At 36.7% G+C, this 20,506-nt stretch overlaps 1 protein-coding gene across 2 annotated transcripts in view; it reads left to right on the top strand.

Moving 5' to 3' along the window:
- The first annotated feature begins 5,270 nt into the window (after positions 1-5,270).
- Positions 5,271-20,506, top strand: part of draxina (dorsal inhibitory axon guidance protein a) — a 44,213-nt gene continuing 28,977 nt past the window's right edge. The window contains exon 1 of one of the 2 annotated variants that reach the window (XM_048173481.1): positions 5,271-5,414. The gene's annotated coding sequence lies outside the window, so the exon portion shown is untranslated. The remainder of the gene's footprint in view (positions 5,415-20,506) is intronic. The other variant, XM_048173480.1, reaches the window with a different exon arrangement.

The raw sequence follows: 20,506 nt of genomic DNA, 5'->3' as shown, positions 1-20,506 counted from the left end.
TGGCTGACTCTGAAAAAGGATACATATGGACCACTGAAAAGCTTTTGTCTTGATGCTGCTTCTATGCCGCTTGCCGTCACTAGAAGTCCAGGATGACAGCCGTATCCGCCAACACAAGCAGAACCTTACTCTGTGCACACTGAAGAAAATCAATAGGGTCAAATTTTGATTTCCCATTGACCCTATTAGAACTTTTGCAACTTTAATGTAAAAAATTACACCTGAAAGCCAAATGTGACACATTTCAGAGAAAACAAGATAAAAATGAACACTTAAAATAACCTAGCTGCATAAATGTGTACACCCTTTTATAGTTGGCTGTGTGGCTGTATTCAGAATTAACCAATCAAGCTCATGTGAAATAGTACACCTTTCTTCACCTGAAGTTATTCTGATTAACTCCAACTGAATCTCAGTTGTTCTTATAGGATTTTTCTGACATCTTCTTTGTTGCATACTACTACTATAAGAGCCATGGGCCACAAAGAGCTTACAAAGCATCAACGAGATCTCACTGTTGAAAGGTATCACTCAGGAGAGGGCTACAAAAAAAAAAAAAAAAAAATCCAAAACATTAGATCTACCATGGAACACAGTGAAGACAGTCATCAACAAGTGGAGAAAGTATGGCACAACACTGACTAGGCATCACTCCAAAATTGATAAGACAGCTGGTCAGGGAGGGAGGCTGTCAAGAAGACTATAGCAACATTAAAAGAATTGCAGCTCTTTCTGTCTAGTACTGGTGGTTCCCTACATGTGACAACTGTCTCCTGTATTCACTATCTGTCTGGGATAGGTGTGGCTAAGACACAAGCCTTTTCTGAGATAAAAAACAAAACAAAAAACAACAACATCCAACCCCAGCTAAATGTTGCAAAAACATATATCCGGTCTGCCCATAACTATGTGGAAAAGTGTGCTTATGGTCTGATGAGACCAAGATTAAACATTTTTAGGCTGTGAAATATAAATGGTATGTTTGGCACAAAAACAACACAGCACATCATCAAAACAAATGCCATACCCAAGGTGAAGCATGGTGGTGGCAGCATCATGCTTTGGGACTGATTTTCTTCAGCAGGAACTGGGGTTTAAGTGAAGCTGAAGAAAATTCATGAATAGCTATTACACTGTATTACCACTGGTTGCCCACTAAAGCTAAGCAGAGTTGAACCTGGTCAGTACCTGGATGGGAGACCTCCTAAGTTACTGCTGGAAGAGGTGCTGCTCACCCTGTAGTCCAGGGATGGGAAACTCCGGTCCTGGAGGGCCAGTGTCCTGCAGAGTTTATCTCCATCCCTGATAAAAACTCACTTGCCTATAACTTTCTACTAATCCTAAAGACCTTGATTAGCTGGTTCAGGTGTGTTTGATTAGGGTTGGAGCTAAACTCTGCTGGGCAGTGGCCCTCCAGGACTGAAGTTGCCCATCCCTGCTGTAGTCTGTGTGGGTCCTAACGCCCCAGTATAGTGATGGGGGCACTATTCTGTCAAAAAAAAAGCACCGTCCTTCAGATGAGACAAGCTGAAGTCCTGACTCTCTTGTGGTCATTAAAAATCCCAGGATTTCCTTCGAAAAAGAATAGGGCTGATCCTGGCCAAATTTGCCCATTGGCCTCTGTTCATCATTATGGCCTCCTAATCATCCCCTTATAAATACTGATTGGCTTCATCACTCCTTTCGTCTCCTTTCCACCAATAAGCTGTTGTGTGGCGAGTGTTCTGGCGCAATATTGCTGCTGTCGCATCATCCAGGTTGATGCTGCATGTTGGTGGTGGTTGAGGAGATTCCCCCCTTCCATGTGTAAAGTGCTTTGAGTGCAGAGAAAAGCTGGCTTTGTTTAATCAAAGGAGACAGAGGAACAAGGAACATGGGACGTGGGGAAAAATAAAATGTGTAATTTTTTCGGCTGCTGATTACGGTGTGGACTTGGTCTCTTTTTGAGATTTTTTGGCTCAGCTTTTATTATTATTACTATTATTTATTTTCTTTTTTAACAGGCACAGCACCTTCACTGAGATGCAGTTTCAGACTTTAAAGAAGCTGTTGTTTATTACTGTGCTTAGTACTGAACAGGGTATTTCTTGTGCTGAAATCTGCTGATAATGCAAACCTGCAGACAGAGGGTCCTCCAGCATATAATTCCCATTCTTTCTTTATTTCTTGTTGACTGTGTTTAGTTCATTATTAGCTTAATGACTTGTGATGTTTTTGACCAACAAAAGCCTCAAGTTATTTCCACATATACTGATGTAACATGGGTTACTGCCAGAGGCAGCAAGGAAATTTAAAGGCATCTGTGAAATTTAATTTAGACATGATTTGCTAAATGAAAATTCCATGGTTGTAGTCTGCTGACTTCCACAAGTAAGCATAGGTTATATAATTATAGTGTTATAGTGTTATATAATTTTTTAGATACATACGTGTGTGAGTACATTTAGTGTGTGTGTGTGTGTGTGTGTGTGTGTGTATATATATATATATAATGTATATATATATACTGTATATACAAAGTCTTAGGCATGTCAGTATTTTCAAAAAAAGGGTTTCAAGCCAGTTATTTATATATTTTGCTGTATGTGTCAGTAGGAAATATCAGTTCATATTTCTAAACATTCATTTTGCCATTAATTGTAATAAGATGAGATTTTTGAGATCCAGTGAGATTTTTGTAAGCACAAGGAGTCTGACAACAGCCGGTGCTCCACACTAAGATCTGATCTCACCATCATCAAATCTGTCTGTGATTACATGAAGAAACAAATGAAACTGAGACAAACTAAATCCAGAAAAACTGTGGCCGTGTCTCCAAGATGCTTGAAGAAATCGACCTGCAAAGCTACCTGAAAAACGATGCGCAAGTGTACCTGGACAAAAGCTGTTTTAAACGCAAAAGGTGGTCACACCAAATATTGATTTGATTTTGGTTAAAAGAAGTTAATTGATAAATTAAATCTATTTATGACAGTAGTTTTTGAAAGCATCCTCACTTTACAGCATTTTTACACAAGTGCCTAAAACTCACAGACACTGTCGCTTTGCAGGTCGGTTTCTTCAAGCATCTTGGAGACACGGGCCACAGTTCTTCTGGATTTAGTTTGTCTCAGTTTCATCTATTTCTTCATTCTTCATCTGTTTCTTCACCTCTGCATGTTCTTGAGATTCATAAGCAAATCAGTGTTGTCATGATGTCATTTTCCTGCAGCTCAACAGTAGCCTAGCCACATGTCATTAACAGCTGAGATGATTGGCTCAAAACAACCTGGCAGCAGAACTGAGCTGCCATGAGTAAGATGGCAGATTTTAAATAGTGTAGTAGGCTACTAGAAGTTTTTTTGCGCCAGTCTGACATATGCTATTGACATGAATAAGAATGCTACCAAGCTGTTTTAGCAGAATTTTTGGAGCGGGAGGAGGCCGTTTTAGGCTACTATACCTAAATATTTTACTTTCTCGCAGTCTTTTCTCTTTTTGAGGAATTGTGCTGATCCCTGCCAAATTACATAATTTTCCTACAAGACATAAATTTTAAAGTTAGACAAAGTAATAGAAAAATGATGGTAACACTTTACAATATGGGTGCACTAATATGCATTAATTCATGCTTAACTAATGCACAGATAATCATGTTTTAATGTATGACTCATGAAGAACTAAACCATGAATTAATGATTACTGCATTAGCAACTAATAAAGTTTCGATTAATAGATTATTAATATATGAGTTGTTATTAATTAAATGTGTCATAATGTATCAATTCCTTAATAACATATTTTATTAACTAAAAGTGTAAATAAATGTATTAATTACCACAATGGTTTGAAGCCATGTACTTCAACTTCCAGTTGTCTGCTTTAATTAATCGTTAACTATGATTTGAAAATGTATCATTATGTTATGACTTTACTTGTTGAGGCACATGATTATTAACTAATTGTTAGCTAATATGTAATTAATGGCTTTTGACAGTTGCACATGCAGTGAGTGTAATGACAGAGAAGTTGTTTGAAGGATGCATAAGTTGGGCTGCACACAAATATCAGCACACCAGAATCTGAACTACAGATTGAGGTTGCACTTGTCACGACCGTCAGTGAGAGTGCCCGAATTAGCCACTTGAGGGCACTCCATCCTGGACTGTTTTCACCCCAAGGACTACATATCCCATCACGCACTCCCCGGACTCATTATCTCATTATCATTGCACTCACCTGTTTGGCATCATTTCATTAGTGTTTGTGTATTTATACTGAGGTGTTTCTGTCTGTGTTTGGGGTTCGTTGTTAATGTCACCCCAGATGTCTGTTCCCAGGTTTTCTTGTTCGCTGGTTTTGTTTCTAGTTCGCTGGTTTTGTTTCTAGTTTTTTGTTGGACTGCTGTTTTTGGATTTTGACCCCTGCTTGTTAACTGGATTACGCTTTTGGATTTGCCCTAAATAAACCCCTATCGCTGCACTTGGATCTACCTGTTTGCTTTGTGTTCTACTGTGACAGCACTGTGTTTAAACTGGATGCGACCATTATCGAGTCATGCCGCAACAGCTGTTTACACTGGACATGACAGACCATTGCAAGTCCATTTGAAGTGATGTTTTGTTGTGTTGTGTTGCGTCGTGCCGCATCCAGTGCAGTATCACCATCACTGATTATAATGGGTTCTACTCTCTTTGTCCGGTCTTGACACAGTGTTACAAAATAGCAGTGTCTGGCCATATGTTCTCAGTGTTCCACCTTTGAATCCTAGACCTCAAGCTTAACCTGACACATTCCTGTGCCATGAACAACAACGTTGTTGGATGCAGCAGTTCATCTGGTACAGTTAAATCCCAGTTGTAGATAGTTGGAAATTGAAATCCATCCATGGCTTAGTGTAGATGTCAAAACCACAATGACATATTAGCTAACAATTAGTTAATAATCATGTGCTTCAACAAGTCAAGTCATAACATAATGATACATTTCATATAATGATACAATTCATATATTACTTAATCTATTAATCATATAGAATCTTTATTAGTTGCTGATGCAGTAATCATTAATTAATGGTTTATTTCTTCATGAGTCATACATTAAAATATGATTATCTGTGCATTAGTTAAGCATGAATTAATGCATATTAGTGCACCCGCATTGTAAAGTGTTACCAAAATGATTAATGACTCCCGTATTACCTGTGATGGCTTTTCTGAGGAGATATGTCATTGTGAGAAATTCTGCTTAATTTTCGTCATCTTTCCTGAGGGATAAATGTGTAGTGAACTTGTTCGGTGATTTTCTCTCATCATCACTGACATCAGCCTTCACAGCGGCGCGCATCAGGGAGCGCGCTCGACAATCGGAGCCCGAGACAGTTCAATCTATGGTCTGCTTCTTCATTCGGCTCCCTTTCAACGCATTAATACACGGTAAGAGTCCTGCTCTTATACTCATGCTCAATGCTTTACAGAATGTTGTATGTTTTGTTTGCGCAAATCTTTTGATTGAAATATATGAAGCTTTTTTTTTTTTTTTTGTACATTTCGCTCGGGGGGTTCATTTATTATTTACTATTAGAGCAAAAACGACAGCAACTTTTGTCTCCTTTCTATTCTTATCATTCTCCTTTTCAGTATGTTTTTTTCTTAGTTTGTATTATTTTCAAATCGCAAAGTTTGTCTTAGAAAGATGGTTATGAATAACAGTTTTGTTTTAAACCTAACCATTAAGACCAGCATTTTCACGTTTTTCTAATCAGGATACAGCCTCTAGACTATAATCGCCGTCTCTTCTTAATATACTTCATTGATTTATAAGAGCAAAAATGTTTTATTAGAAAATGTTTAATTTGCGCACAATGTGTAGACTATGTAGGAGAGTGCGTCTGTGTGCGCGCACCTGTGAGTGCCCAAGCTTGATTATAGTTATCTTTATGTTCATATCATAATTGTGTGTCTTGATTTGAGTGGGCAGCTGAGTTTGAAAGCATGCAATTACATATGAATTTTAATTAGACTCCAAATAAGTCTCTTCCTCTTTCTGCACACATCATTACACATGGCCGTCTGATGTAGAGAGAATAATGTAGATAATGGACTATATATATATATATATATATATATATATATATATATATATATAAAAAAATGAAAAAGAATGGAAAAGGATATAGTAAAAACCTATCAATTGTAAACTAAACTGATAAAAAAATATTTATATAAGGAAAGTATATGTATAAGGCAATACTTAATTTTACTGTAAACTTTTGTAAAATAAATAAATAAAAATAAAAGTTAAAAGTCAATATTGTTAAAATTATGTTTTTATAATTTTTCATTTATTTGTCTCTATGGCCACAGCTGCTGGAATAAATTCAGAAACTTTGTCATCATGTTGTCTTCTATTGTGTTATTATTATTGGTCCATTTTAAGGTAACAAACAGATTTTAATTACTAAAATATTATAATAACATTATTCATTTTATCAATTATAATTTAATTTAATTTTATTTTTTACTGTAGCCCTAAATGTACTGTAACAACATTTTTTTTTACAGTATGGTGAAAAACTTGATTCTTTGACATCGTTTTAGATAGATTGTTTTCTGGAATCAATAAATGCTGTAAATTCATGTGCGCTGTAGTCATACTTGCAGAGCTGCACATCTTAGAAATGTAGTTGAAAAGTGTGATATTCTTGTTTCTTGGTCATTCTCTTGGTGCCGTTGTCTGGTTACTATTTCTTTTTTTAAACTTAAATGTCTTCAGGTATTGCTTAATAATTGTGTGTCCCCAATGTGCGTTCTACTTACAGAGCCACACTTATAAAGAATACATTTTTTAAAAGACGATACACATATTGGTCACATCATGCCATACAGTGATATCAAGACATCGACTGCAATGAAGAAGTCATCAATACCATGATCGAATGACCCTCTGCTAGAGTGTGATTGTTAAGAAAGAACAGATGCTCCAAATGTAGCCCATCCCTAAAACACTTCCAATCGCTTCAGCAATTAAGAGACCCCAAAGCAGATCAATAAAGACCTTTGTGTGATTTGTTCTCCAGCCTCAATGTCCTGCTGGCAAACTGGGAATCAGTCTTTGTTGGACACTGGAGACAGCTGGTCTATTTGCTTAACAAATGAGACACTGTCCCACTGTTCCACTTATCTTATACAGAATCTGCTTTGATTCAGCAGAGATGTTTCCGTGTAGACTAGTTTTATGGTTGATCATATGGCATGGTTCTCCACGTTGCCTTCTTTTTGTTGTCTTCACGCCTCACGAACATGCCAATAAAGACTGTAGTCCTGCTGGAGAGTGTGTGTGCTTGTACATCTGTCTGTTTTTGGGACAGGATGAAGGAGTTTTCCCTGCTGTGAGGATGAGGAGCATTTTGCCAGGATGCTTAGCTAGAAGATATCAGGACACGTTGCAGGGAGCCAGTTGTGATACTGCGAAACAAAAGTGATATTTGATGAAGCTCCACATGTGTTGTAAGCAGTCACATTGGAGGCAGGATCTCTCGCTATCTTTTCCTGAGCTCTCTTGGCACCAGATGGATTCTCCTTATGGCAATTTTAACACTTAGCCTGTTGTTACACGCTTTGTGTCCTTGACACTTTTAGAGCTGCCAAAACGAACAATGTGAGGTGTGAAATTGCTGAAACTGTTTGTTAAGAGATGGCTGCTCTCATTTGTGTAGATGGGTTTATTTCCCTCTTTTGAAGCATTCTTTTGTTTGATTTTTTAAATTTTAAGAGGCTGCATGTGAAATCTCAATGTTTCGGTCAACCTTATCTCAGATTCTCAGTGCAAGATTGAAAGGATGCAATTTGCAAAGCTAAGCACTTGTTTTTTTCCCCATCTGATTGATCTTAGTCACATATAAAGTGCTTATACACACCAACACGCCAGCAGCACAATAATGACTTACATTTAAAAGAAATTGTGATAAAGCAAATACTCTTTTTCTGTACAAAGTATGAAACTTGTACTTATGACATCCTTATTACGGGGATATTATTGGTTTTTTTGTAGACTGTGTTTTGTCCCTCCATATAAAGTCTAGGCATTATGATTGTTTTGAAACCAAAATTTTGTCTTTGATTCAATATCAGCCCCTGTCACCTCAATAGTGATACTAAATCAGTACATCAATACAAAGAAGAACAGTAGGTAGACCCTTGAATATGTGTGATAGACTTGCACATCATGTAACTGAAACATTTACTAAACTATTGATTCAAATGCTGTAATGTACAGGCAGACAAAGGTCACTTTATAATCAGTCAGGGTCATAGAATTAACAACTTACAATCTTTTAATAGCCAGTAAAATCTAATCAATAATATAATCAATAGTAATAAAATCATCACAAGGTGCATCTCAGTTGTGTTTCCAAATAAGTTCTTCAAATATTTCAGAGCATTTTGTAATTGAAGAGAAAACAACAAATAATTAAATTAACATTTAGTTCAAAGGGACTCAAATTTACATAGAAAGCCAAACTTTCTACATTTAAATTGTGCCCTTTTCTTAAGTAAGAGCATACTCAGCATATATGGTGTGGTCTCTGTAGCACATCAGGTGATATTATAGTAAATAAATATAGATTATTAAATTCCATAATTGGGTCATTCCTAATTTTTTGTGGATTTTGGACTGAGCAGATTTGTTGAAAATTATGTTCTTTTCTTTTAGTCTTATCAGAGGGAGAAAATGTCTGTCGGTCAGAAAATGCTCAGTATAGCTCAAGTATAACCTAATAATTCAGATTAAATATTCCGTATATGAAATTTGACCATAACAGGGTGGACATAAACTAATGAAGCCTGTTACTAGCTCAGAAAGAACAACATGCTAGCAGAATATTAACATTTAGGAGTACAATTGAATAGATATATTAAAACACTTAATTTAAAAATAAAATAAAGAAAGAAAGAAAGAAACATTTTCATGTCCACTCCAGTATAAATTGACAACAAGGTGGACATGTTATGTTTTACCCTATTAGATAAGTCTTCTAAAAATTAGGAAAAGAGAGAAAAGTTAATGAATAATACATACTTTGCTTTTGGAGATGCTTTCCCTCCAAGGAAACTGTCACTTCTAGCAACTCATGTGATTCAGAACTTATGCTTAAGATTTTAAAGGGCAGTTAGCACCAAAGTAACAGGTGGACTGGAGTTTGAGAGACAAACTAATTTAATGGTTTTTACACATTTAAAAAGGATGTATCATAATAAATTATATTTTATGTCAAAGAGTAAATGTACTAATACTCAAAACTGTTACTTTAGAAATTTATATGTAACCTGTTTCAAAGTTGAGAAAAAATGATTGAGGAAATGGGAATTTGTCTGTCTTGAAAAAAAAAAAAAAAATTATTTACTTTTTAAAATTATTCTTGGGTACTAATTTGTTGTTGTTGTTAATGGGGTACATCTATATATGAAAACCATGTGACATGAAAGTTGATAAACAATTTATGCCAAATATGCAGTATTGTTTCATAGGGTCATACAATCCATTTGTAGAAATGACAAAATTGGTGCAAAACATTGTAATCGTTGTGCATAATTTTTACACCTCTAAATATTAACTTCGCTTTCATTCCTTACATCACTTTGGCTGAAGTACTGAACCATGTTAAACAGAAGCATATTCTTGTCAGGTACTGAAAGATCCATCCATGATAGCTAGCAAAAGAAAAATGTAATTTATAAGTATAGTTCAAGCAGCAATTACTGGGGCCAAGAACAAAAGTAACAAGGAGACATGCAAGCATGACTAGGAGCTTCAGAAAAAAAACTGCAACAATAAGTAATTAAAGACTAGTTATTATTTGAAAATGGTTTGGTCTATCCAAAATCTTTTGATAACTTTTTGCTGGCATGCATGATCTTAGCCAATTTTGGTGAAAATTGGTTCAACGGTCTAGGAGAAGTTTGAAAAAATCAACATGGCGGACTGCAAGTTTGACCGAACATGGCATAATTGGTATCAATGTTCTTGGTATGACTCAAGAAATCTATAAAGACCAGTTTCACTAAAATAAGCTAAATTATTTAAAAGCTATTAGCATTTTTTGAATGGATGCAATAGGTGCCATCGAACCTTCAGTGCTTGACCCTAAATATTCATACAATACTGAAAATTCATACAATACTTTTTTTTAAAAAAATAGTTAAAACATATTAATAATGAACTATTTTACTCACTGTGCGCTAAGTAATCTTGTTCTAATTAGAGTAGCCTATAACATTATTAGCTTGGCAACATGCTAACACCAAACTCTTTTGAAATCAAATGTGAATCAAGTCTCCCATGTTCTTTGCCTGAGGAAGACATACAAAGCTGTCTATGTGCATTCCAAATCAGTCACTAATGAGGCTCCATTTCAGTGAGGATGCTGCCTTAGAAGGCAGCTACCTATGTAGGCAGTAGACAGCAAGGCAGCTTAGTTTTTTAGCAGAATATTATTAAGACTCTTCAATAGTGCCACCCTTTCTTGATGGCTGTTCTTGTCTTCACAGTCCGGCAGATTTGGTGGGTGTGAATCTGCCACGGACAGCATCCCCTCATGTCATATAGAGTCCAGCCAACTGCTTCTACACATCAAACATGACCCAATCCTAAACACAAACTCAAGCAAACTCTAACTGAAGTAGACCTACATATACTTCCCAGAATAGAAACCAATTAGAGTTAGCTGGTAATGACTAAGAAAATGTTCTCTGTGTCCCGTATGTGGTCTATACTCACCTCATTCAGTATCAGACAACTCTCAAAAGTTGTAACCTTCTTAGATCTTCCAGTTGAGGAAGTATAGAGAAAAAGCTTCAACCTTTCATCTCTTTGAAAAGCTTTTTTTTTCCTGCTTTCTGGAGGTAGCAGGGGTGCAACAGATGGCTTATGGAGCCCCAGATCTCAGCAGGAGGAGATGTTGAAGACCTCACAGTGGAAGCTCTCTCCCTCCTCTTGAAATGTCGCTGAGTTCATTAGTGAGCTTCACATTCCTTTCAAACTTTTGCACAATATCATCCAAGTCGCTTGTGGAGGCTTTTATCAGTTATTCACACAGTGGTAGGATCTGAAGTGTCTGAACACCATGTTGTGCTCACACATATCCTCTGTGGTTACTCCACCCCCGTGCTTTTTTATTTCTATTTTTCTTTCATTCTCTTTCTGGTTTTGGGTCTCGTTGTCTTTTACTGAATTTCCAGCGCCATCCAAGGCTCCATGCTGTGACCCTTTGCTGAATATCTTATATAATCTAAACTTGCCTGCTGTTTACTCTACGGACTACTGAAGTACTACTGCATGAATCCACTGAGATCTCTGTTTGTTGTATGGCTATACTTCTATGTCTGGTATCTCATATGAATGTGTCTGATTTTGATGCATGTGTTTGTGATTTGTTTCTTGAGTTACTACAGAGGACTAGGTTATTGGAATGTGTTTCCAGCATATATATTTCTGTCAGATAGACTGGAAATGACAAGGAAATTGAATATTCTTATATATATATATATATATATATATATATATATATATATATATATATATATATATATATAATTAGAAATATGAACATATTCAAGATATAGTGGAATAATTATTTTAGTGCTTTTTTACAAGGTGATGACAAGGCTATTTTAGTATCATTCATATACTATTATAATTTTTATAAAAAAATTTAATTACTTTTTATTTGTAAAATGTTATTTATCTACATCTTAAATCCAGCAGCATGTTGAGAACAGGTGTGTTATTACACTTTATATATATAAATCTTGTATATTTATAACACTGCAGTTTCCAGCTGAAATGAACACTAGAGTAAAACAGCCTCATTTTGGTAACACTTTATAATAAGTAGCCCTATACAGTAATAAAGTACTTACAAATCATTTGCAAACTATTGGTTTATAGTTAATTCATAGTTTGTTTATTGTAGTCTCTAATTGTTAATATATTAATAGGCTAAATAGTGAGCCACTGTCACTGTAATTAAAAAAAATTATTATTGTTTCATTAGCTCATAAAATTGTTAGATTTTTTTTTATGCTTTGTTAACAACTTATTAACCATAGAAGTGATGTACAGTATTTTAAACTAGTAGTAAAGAAGTTGTTAATGGTTGTTAGGAGTAAATAGTGTGGAGTTCTCACTTTAGATTAGGTCATGGAAAATTGGAAAATGTCATTAAGTGCTTTAAGCAAACCTTTGATTGCATTAGTATTAAGTGTTCCTTAACATGTTTTACACACACACACACGCACACGCACGCACACACATACACACACACACACACACACACACACACACACACACACACACACACACACACACACACACACACACACACACACACACACCCTTTACCCAATTATAACCTTATCCCTAAAACCAAGCCTTAACCCTCAAACAGGCTTTTAAAGAGGTCTCAGAAAGTGAGGACCAACAAAAATGTCCACACTTTACTCTCTTGGTCCTCACTCCCATGGGTTCTCACGACATCTGAAAGTATTCAGACCCCCTTAAATTTTTCACTCTTTACTTACATTCACATAGTACAGTGGGTACGGAAAGTATTGCCCCCTTCAATTTTTCACTCTTTCACTCTTTATTATATTGCAGCCATTTGCTAAAATCATTTTGTTCATTAAGTTCATTTTTTTTCCCTCATTAATGTACACACAGCACCCCATATTGACACAGAAAAACACCGAATTGTTGACATTTTTGCAGATTTATTAAAAAAGAAAAACTGAAATATCACATGGTCTTAAGACCCTTTGCTCAGTATTTAGTAGAAGTACCCTTTTGATCTAATACAGCCATGAGTCTTTTTGGGAAAGATGCAACAAGTTTTTCACACCTGGATTTTGGGATCCTCTGCCATTCCTCCTTGCAGATCCTCTCCAGTTCTGTCAGGTTGGATGGTAAACGTTGGTGGACAGCCATTTTTAGGTCTCTCCAGAGATTCTCAATTGGGTTTAAGTCAGGGCTCTGGCTGGGCCATTCAAGAACAGTCACGGAGTTGTTATGAAGCCACTCCTTCGTTATTTTAGCTGTGTGCTTAGGGTCATTGTCTTGTTGGAAGGTAAACCTTCGGCCCAGTCTGAGGTCCTGAGCACTCTGGAGAAGGTTTTCGTCCAGGATATCCCTGTACTTGGCTGCATTCATCTTTCCCTCGATTGCAACTAGTCATCCTGTCCCTGCAGCTGAAAAACACCCCCACAGCATGATGCTGCCACCACCATGCTTCACTGTTGGGACTGTATTGGACAGATGATGAGCAGTGCCTGGTTTTCTCCACACATACCGCTTAGAATTAAGGCCAAAAAGTTCTATCTTGGTCTCATCAGACCAGAGAATCTTATTTCTCACCATCTTGGAGTCCTTCAGGTGTTTTTTAGCAAACTCCATGTGGGCTTTCATGTGTATTGCACTGAGGAGAGGCTTCCGTCGGGCCACTCTGCCATAAAGCCCCAACTGGTGGAGGGCTGCAGTGATAGTTGACTTTCTACAACTTTCTCCCATCTCCCGACTGAATCTCTGGAGCTCAGCCACAGTGATCTTTGGGTTCTTCTTTACCTCTCTCACCAAGGCTCTTCTCCCCCGATAGCTCAGTTTGGCCAGACGGCCAGCTCTAGGAATGGTTCTGGTCATCCTAAACGTCTTCCATTTAAAGGTTTATGGAGGCCACTGTGTTCTTAGGAACCTTAAGTGCAGCAGAATTTTTTTGTAACCTTGGCCAGATCTGTGTCTCGTCACAATTCTGTCTCTGAGCTCTTCAGGCAGTTCCTTTTGACCTCATGATTCTCATTTGCTCTGACATGCACTGTGAGCTGTAAGGTCTTATATAGAACAGGTGTGTGGCTTTCCTAATCAAGTCCAATCAAGTATAATCAAACACAGCTGGACTCAAATGAAGGTGTAGAACCATCTCAAGGATGATCAGAAGAAATGGACAGCACCTGAGTTAAATATATGAGTGTCACAGCAAAGGGTCTGAATACTTAGGACCATGTGATATTTCAGTTTTTCTTTTTTAATAAATCTGCAAAAATGTCAACAATTCTGTGTTTTTCTGTCAATATGGGGTACTGTGTGTACATTAATGAGGAAAAAAATGAACTTAAATGATTTTAGCAAATGGCTGCAATATGGCTGCAAAGAGTGAAAAATTTAAGGGGGTCTGAATACTTTACGTACCCACTGTACATACAGTATTGACATATTTACAAGATTATGCTATTTATTTTATTTTTAAAAAGTGTATATGTTTAGCTATGGGAATAAGGTTATGCATATGTATGAATGTTTTTGAAAGAAGTCTCTTATGCTCACCAATGATGCATTTCTTTAAAAAAAAAATACTGTAAAAACAGTAATATTATGGAATATTATTAAAAATTAAAAGAACTGTTTTCTATTTGAATATTTTGAAATGTAATTCCTGTGATGGCAAAGCTGAATTTTCAGCAGTCATTATTCAAGCTTTCAGTGTCATATGATCCTTCAGAAATCATTCTAATATGCCGATTTGGTGCTCAGGTAACATTTCTTGTTATTATTATGTTGAAAACAGTTGTGCTGCTTAAGAGACTTCTTGTAATGTGTCCAAACTTTTCACAGGTACTGTATATACATTTTAAGGAACACTTAAAACTAATGTCCAATAAAGGTTGGTTTAAAGCACTTAATTAATGACTTTTCCAATGTTCCATGACCTAATCTAAAGTGAAAACTATTTACAATTAAACAAGTTGTTAACAAAGCTTAAAAACATTATGTAACTCTATGAGCTAATTAAACAATAATAATTTTGTTAATTACAGTGACAATGATTTACTATTTGTATATAGCATATTAATATACAAACCCGATTCCAAAAAAGTTGGGACACTGTACAAATTGTGAATGAAAAACAGAATGCAATGATGTGGAAGTTTCAAATTTCAATATTTTATTCAGAATACAACATAGATGACATATCAAATGTTTAAACTGAGAAAATGTATAATTTTAAGGGAAAAGTTTATTTTAAATTTCATGGCATCAACACATCTCAAAAAAGTTGGGACAAGGCCATGTTTACCACTGTGTGGCATCCCCTCTTCTTTTTTATAACAGTCTGCAAACGTCTGGGGACTGAGGAGACAAGTTGCTCCAGTTTAGGAATAGGAATGTTGTCCCATTCGTGTCTAATTCAGGCTTCTTGTTACTCAACTGTCTTAGGTCTTCTTTGTTGCATCTTCCTCTTTATGATGCACTAAATGTTTTCTATGGGTGAAAGATCTGGACTGCAGGCTGGCCATTTCAGTACCCAGATCCTTCTTCTATGCAGCCATGATGTTGTAATTGATGCAGTATGTGGTCTGGCATTGTCATGTTGGAAAATGCAAGGTCTTCCCTGAAAGAGACAATGTCTGGATGGGAGCATATGTTGTTCTAATCTAGAACTTGGATATACCTTTCAGCATTGATAGTGCCTTTCCAGATGTGTTAGCTGCCCATGCCACATGCACTCATGTAACCCCATTCCATCAGAGATGCAGGTATAAAATTTCTTATACCTATCCTTTCACTTCCTCTCTATTGTAGCTTAGGATACTCTGAGCACTGCCGATAACTTTTATTGTGAGCACTTCTTGTCTATTTGCCTCGTCATGACGACTCGCTTGTTGTATTCCTCACTTGTAAGTCGCTTTGGATAAAAGCGTCTGCCAAATGAATAAATGTAAATGTAAATGTTCTGAACTGAGCGCTGATAACAACTTGGGTTGTCCTTGTCCTCTTTAGTCCGGATGACATTGCGTCCCAGTTTTCCAAAAAGAACTTCAAATTTTGATTCGTCTGACCACAGAACAGTTTTCCACTTTGCCACAGTCCATTTTAAATGATCCTTGGCCCAGAGAAAATGCCTGCGCTTCTGGATCATGTTTAAATATGGCTTCTTTTTTGACCTATAGAGATTTAGCTGGCAACGGCGAATGGCACGGTGAATTGTGTTCACTGACAATGTTTTCTGTAAGTATTCCTGAGCCCATGTTGTGATTTCCATTACAGTAGCATTCCTGTATGTGATGCAGTGCCGTCTTAAGGGCCCGAAAATCAGTGCCATCTAAGGGCCCGGCCTTGACTCTTACGCACAGAGATTGTTCCAGATTCTCTGAATCTTTGGATGATATTTTGCACTGTAGATGATGATAACTTCAAACTCTTTGCAATTTTTCTCTGAGAAACTCCTTTCTGATATTGCTCCACTATTTTTCGCCGCAGCATTGGGGGAATTGGTGATCCTCTGCCCATCTTGACTTCTGAGAGACACTGCCACTCTGAGAGGCTCTTTTTATACCCAATCATGTTGCCAATTGACCTAATAAGTTGCAAATTGGTCCTCCAGCTGTTCCTGATATGTACATTTAACTTTTCCGGCTTCTTATTGCTACCTGTCCCAACTTATTTGGAATGTGTAGCTCTCATGAAATCCAAAATGAGCCAATATTTGGCATGACATTTCAAAATGTCTCACTTTCAACATTTGATATGTTATCTATATTCTATTGTGAATAAAATATTAGTTTATGAGATTTGTAAATTATTGCATTCCTTTTTTATTCACAATTTGTACAGTGCCCTATTACGTGAAATAAGGATAGATGCAATCGCAAGTCAGAAAATCTCATTTATTGAGCTTCACACCAGGTAAACAAAAGCAACAGGTAACCAGCAGCAGGGAGACGGCGACACAGGGACTTTGATGGGCCTGAAGTGAAGACGGAAGTGCCAGAAAGTCCAAGTGCTAGATGATCGTGCTGGGGTCCGTGGTAGTGAGTGAAGACGTGAAGAATCCAACGAAGAACAACAACTGGAACATGAACACGAAGACTCTTAATCCAACGGAAGCACACACGAAGAAACAGAAGGACATAAACCGGAGACTCCAAGCAACGATCTGACAAACATGAAACGAAAGACAAGGCGTTTATATAGGCTGACAGAGATAGGAAACGGCTGCCGCTGATCACACAATCAGCGGCGACGCCCACATGAAACAATTAACGTGACAGCACAACGTAAACACAGACGACCGAATGAGACTGCGGATCTACAACCGTGACAGTCCCAACTTCTTTGGAATCAGGTTTGTATTAAAAATGTAGAGACTACAATATATAAATTATGAATTACGTTTTTAAAACCGTAGTAAATTTGACAGTAATTTACATTAAAATTACATATAATGTGATTTTTTTTAACCATTTTTCACCATTTATGGTGAGTAAATTTTCATTTAACGGTAACTTTTTCACAGTGTCCTTGTTACATGTTATATGTGGTTATTTTATTAATATAAACTAGAAATTATGCATAAACTAACCCTAAACTAATTAACAGGGGCCGTATTCACAAAACATCTTAAGTTTAAAAGTAGCTCCTAACTTGCCGATTTAGGAGAAACTCTTAAAAATAATGGCCGTGTCAGTCCTAATTTTAGGAGTCCTAAATTTTTGCTCTAAGAGTATTTCACAAAGCATTTTAGCGCTAAAACTAGCTCCTATGTCTTTGAAACATTAGGAGTAGTCAAGAGGACTCCTAAATCACTAAGACCAAATCACAAACAGTCCTAATCCACACTGAACACCATGAGATACTGAACACCATGAGACAATAGCGATAGAGCCTTGGGTGCTGAGCCTTTTCTTCATAAATGCAATACATTTTGATTTATAGATTTGAATATACAATGAGATGCCAAAAACAAATCTTTAACAAATAAATAAATATTGTCTGATTACCTGTGGCAATGGTTTTCATGAGTTCACACTTACAGATGATTGAATAGAGTAAAATATATATATATATATATATATATATATATATATATATATATGTATATGTATATATATATATATATATGTATGTGTGGTTTGGTGAGCTGTCCAAGGGGATCGAGGGCTCCGAGCTTGGAATTTAGCCCAAACCCAAAGTTCTCCTCGTATCCCCAGCCGAAGAGTGAGGAGCGGGTGGCAGAGGGATGCAGAAAACTGTCGAAGTAACTATAGGTGAGTCGGCTCTCGTCTGTGTATATATTCCTCCTCTTGAGCTGATTAGAAAGACTGTTTGAATGTGCTTCTCCCAAATTTTTTGTATAAAACATAATTTGTCGCTTGAATTCTGCATTCTCTTGAGATGCAGACATCCAAGAGGCAGACAATTAACTGTATAGTTTAATTAGTGACAATTAGCCTACATTTTAAAACCTTTATGGCAACAATGGCAACATTTTATTTTGACTATGGCAACATTTTTATTAAAAAATATTTATTTGAATAGGGCAACATTTGTATTTTAAACCTTTATTTTAATATGGAAACATGTCACCTCATTCTACAATATTTCTATGATTAAATCGCTGACTCCTCCCCCATCAGCCAATCACTATGTTTATACTCCATAGCAACGAGGTCAATCCCTCCCCTTACTCTTAGCTTAAGACTTCAGTCTATTCCTTAGTAAAAGTTTGTCTCAGCAGCTTTGTAAATAGGTTTTAAGAGAAAACTCTTAGCTAAGAACTTTTACTGCTATTTAGGAGAACTATTAGTGGTAAGATAAAATGTTTAGTGAATACGGCCCCAGATCTTTAGTGTAATATGTTTACAGTATTTTTCTGAAAAAAAGACAAATATTTACTTTTCTAAGTGATCAGACATACTCTTTTGCCTAGCAGACAATAAAATGTGTTGAAAACTCCTATAGACTAACAAAAAAGGAGAGACCTCAGCCCAGTTTTAGGACTCTTAATTAAATATTACAGAGATTTCTGTGTGGAATAGATAGCATTGTCCTAGCAACCACCCTGAACAACCACAACATCAAGCTAAGAAAGTATCAAAACAGCTTTAGTAACCATATAAACACTCTTTCAACCACCAAGAATACCGTAGCATTGTGTTAGTGGTTTTGTTTGGGCCAGTACTCATTTTTTGGATAACGTATACAGTACGGCATCTAGCATTTTCTCAGGTAAATCTGCAGTAATTTTTAGTACTGAATAACCATTTCTTACTGTCAAATTCCAATTTAGCATTAAGAATTTATAAGAATCGTGTATTGTTTTGATCAAGGTCTTTTAGAAATCTGGAAATTACATAGCAATTGTATGTAGAACAAATAGGCAACATTTTTACAGCCAGTGGCTGTATTATTGATTTTTCACAGCCCAGCATCTTTATAAATCATGCATTGGATACATAAGGTTTCCCACCCCCTCAACATCTCTCCTCTCTTGTCATCTCATGGTCAGCATCTCACCTTAAGGCTGAGCACTGGGCCTTTGCCATCTCATGCCAGATATTGTATATGTTTACCATGGCTCCTATTTAATTGGTGTGTAGGTCTTTGTGGGTGAGATCCTACCAAGCCCCGCAGGGTGCACGACCCCCACATCTCAAGACTTTATTTCATCCCATCATTCAGCCCCCTCAAAGGTCCAACTCTTAGTCACATGACAGTGGGCCGTTTTTGTATTGGATCAGCATGAACTCACATCACCCAGACTATTAATTTGTGAGGCCTTTTCAGCAATCTGAGCAGCTTCCCTTTTTTTTGTTTTTTTAATGCTTGATTGTTGTGTTAATTTCTTTAGCTATCTTTAATGTTGTTTTTGTTTGGTGGATGAGAGACTAATGAACTACTAACGAACACACTTGTCATACTAAAAAGTATAATAGGGGTGTGTGCTCATACTGAATAGAAACCAGCAATTGTGTGAACACTAAAGCTCAGCGGTCGCTCCAAACCCTCTCTGGTTGTGAAAAGCACAGTGTGTACAACTCACTGATATTCTAAAGTAGTCAGTGTATTCCCAAATGAAGCGCCTACAATCTTGATACAAATTTCCTCTGGCAGGAGTTTTGCTACCCAGCCTCATATGCAATTTCCTTTGTGGATGAGTTCTTAAATAGCCCACAATAAAGTCCCCTGGCTAGCAACCCTACACAACTATCTCTGCAGGGTGTGAGGTGCATTTGTGCATCTTTGGCTGATAAAGCTACTTCCAACTATCGACCCACCCAAGCTCAATACCCTGTCCTCATTGATTTATCATATGCTGCTGTCTTCACAGAGCAGAATGGCTGCCTGAGAGGGTTGCCAGGTTGATGGACTACCCCTTTCCCACATTGAAGAAAGCCTCAGAGAGACCTAAATATGCTAATGCTGACATCAACACAATGTAAAAACACCCCTAATCCCATTAAAGCATGGGCAATAACTCAATACAAACACTAATTGATACAATGCTAATGGTAAGCACTAACACAATGCTATAACTACTCAAAATTAACACTACTACTATGTTTATGTCCTCAGACTTTCATTAATTCAAATAAATTCAATCTAATTGCGAACAGTCAAGTAATTTTTACATGCATCCAAACAGTTTCAGCACATGTTGAATAGTGACATTACATGTCAGTGTTAGCATAGCATTGAA

Source organism: Megalobrama amblycephala, linkage group LG21, assembly GCF_018812025.1.
Source record: "Megalobrama amblycephala isolate DHTTF-2021 linkage group LG21, ASM1881202v1, whole genome shotgun sequence".
NCBI classification, from domain to species: Eukaryota; Metazoa; Chordata; class Actinopteri; order Cypriniformes; family Xenocyprididae; genus Megalobrama; species Megalobrama amblycephala.
This window is presented reverse-complemented; position numbering and strand designations above follow the sequence as displayed.